Below are 2,983 nucleotides of genomic sequence, written 5' to 3'. Positions count from 1 at the left end.
CATTTCCTACATTGTTTAATATTTGCTACACTGTTTACTACTTCTTAGTGTCACAAATTGGGCAAAGATATTGCTTTCCCCTTCTGCAGATTTTCCATCCAGTAGGAATGCTAATTAATTCCCAGCCACCCGAAAGTTGTGTCAGTGTTGCTTATCGCGTTGAATTTTCGCTTTGTGAGAAGAATTTTTTCGATTTCTGAGAAAAATTGACATTGTCTTGTAGTTTCAAAATGCACAAATCTGTGTGGAAATTGCTAATCGTGTTTCATATAACACTGCATAAAACTTATGTAAAAATAAGCAACAAATATTTATAATTTTTGCTTTTATAAGGTTCTAGGTGTAAATAATGAAATATGTCCGATCTCATGAATTTATTAAAAATGTTTAAACTTAATAAAACATTTTTATTACAGTAAATTGTAAATTTATTTCTCGAAATTAGGGAGAAAGATTTAATTCCTGAAACAAACAAAAAAAAGTATGTATATATTTGTATAATTTTTATATGAGGTGAATTTATTTCTTGTTCTTCTATTAAAATATTTGTATCTTTTTGTTTTGTTTTTTTGTGTGTGTGTGTGCGTGCGTGTATGCATTTTTAAGAATAAATAGAACTTATTTGATTTCATAGTAACGAAAAAATAATATTGTTAGAATATTTTATAACCAATAATGAATTAAAATCTTAATTATTTACTTTGCATTTTTATTAATTTTTATTATACTACATTTCTTTATAATATTCGCCAAAATGTTGCAAATATTATGTTTAATTCTCGTAATCTCCAGAAAAATAAAAAAAATTCTGTATTAATTTTTTTTTAATTTTTTTTTTTCATTAATAATCTTATTTTCCTACACTATTCTGCAAGTTTATCGTAGGACTTAGGCTTTGAACTTTTTTCACAATTTTTCTATGGGTTAAATTTTCTTCTGCATTGCCAATAATATGAATATATATATTCTTTTGTGTTCATAAAAATAAAGAAGAGACTAATTTGATTTTACAATAAAATAATAACAAAGTAAGAATCTTATTCGATTTACAACTGCATTAAAATTAAAATTGCAACAAATAGAATAAGCGACAAATTTAATAATTATTTTCAGTACTTGGAATGAAGTTTCCAAGCAAATAAAAAATCCATAGTGCCCATCCAAATGTCATTTAAACACATTTTTTCAGAATGCTTTATTGACTTTCTTTTTTGCATAAAATCGTATAGACTCAAGCGATCTTGCATTTTAGCTTTTCTTTTAAAATTAAGTCAGTTAAATAATGTTTTGAGAACATTTTGAATTGAAATTTACGATAATCACAATAAGATTAGTGAATCAAATATATTCGCCAGCGGTTTTCCAAAGAGATTTTTAAAAAAATATCAGTTTAAAATTTGGTGAATAATAAAATAAGATTATTCTGATTACATTTTTTTTATTTAAAAGTAAAGCTTTTAAAGATGCTAGAAGCCGAAAACAAAATAAAACTACAATATCAGAAAGAGCGGTGTAGAAAAAAACATTATATTACTCCACTTCATGGGAGTAGGAATGACGAATATTTTACGAGCGGTTATTACGTAACCAATATCAAAAAGTCACAAATACAAGTGATCAATACTTTTCAAAGAGAGGTGTGATTCAAATCCTTGATACGATCTTACTGGTGAGATTTCGATTACAGGTTTTGGATCACGATAGAAACTAACAATCGATACGATATCACTGAAATTTACCGGAGCGGTGACTTCACTGGAAAGTAACAATCGATACGATCTGTCCAATGGAAGCTCTCAAACATAACAGAAAAGGAGAAATTTGTGAACGGATTGAAAAGCGAACGGACCAGTTATTGGAATCATCGTATCACTGAATTGCATATCACTGACATTTATTGGAGAGGTGACTTCACTGGAAAGTGTGAAGTCGCCGCTCTACTTCATGAGAGTAACCTATCTTACTGGTATTCGTGTGTGTTGATGCACTGTTCCATACAAATCGTTCTTAATTGCTTGTGATTTGACTTTGCATATATTCCATTTACTGCTGGCGCCATCTATTGGTAGAATATAGAACTAAAGTAAACAATTTAAAGAAATGACATTTATATTTAATTCAAATTTTTCAGAAAATGCTTTACTCCAATACAGAAATTAAATAAATAGTTTTGAAAAAAATCAAATTTAAGAAGTAAGCTGAAATAGATAAATTAATTCAATCACACGTTACTTAAATTAGTAAATTAAGTATTAATTACAATTAATAAATTTTATATTTAATACTAATTAATAATTTTTAATTAATAGTTTGATTGAAATAACAGATATTTGGAACAAATATTTAAAAATAACAATAGCAAAATTATTTGTTATTCAAAAAATCGTGGATTATGCATCTCTACATGGGAGCGACCTTGAATCTCCGATATTCATATTTGACGTTACACTATTCCATAAAGATGATTTGCAATTGCTTGTGACATGACTGTGATTGCATATATTTTGTTTACTACTGGCTCCATCTATTGGTAGAAAAGAGCACTAAAGTAAACATTTTAAAGAGATGACATATATATTTAATTCAATTTTTTCAGAAAATGGTTTACTCTAATAAAGAAATTAAATAAATAGTTTTGGAAAAAATCAAATTTAAGAAGTAAGCTGAAATAGATAAATTAATTCAATCACATCATACTTAAATAAGTAAATTATTAATTACAATTAATAAATTTTATATTTAATACTAATTAATAATTTTTAATTAATAGTTTGATTGAAATAACAGATATTTGGAACAAATATTTAAAAATAACAATAGTAAAATTATTTGTTATTCAAAAAATTGTGTATTATGCATCTCTATTTTGAACTAACATTCTGAATATTGAAAAAAAAAGTTGTTTAGCCACTACGATAACTGCATGGGTTTTATAATTGGTTTTGCTGAGTGGTATAAAAAAATAGGTTGCAACCGTAACTAA

This window comes from Argiope bruennichi, chromosome 8 (assembly GCF_947563725.1).
Source record: "Argiope bruennichi chromosome 8, qqArgBrue1.1, whole genome shotgun sequence".
Taxonomy (NCBI): Eukaryota; Metazoa; Arthropoda; class Arachnida; order Araneae; family Araneidae; genus Argiope; species Argiope bruennichi.
This window is presented reverse-complemented; position numbering follows the sequence as displayed.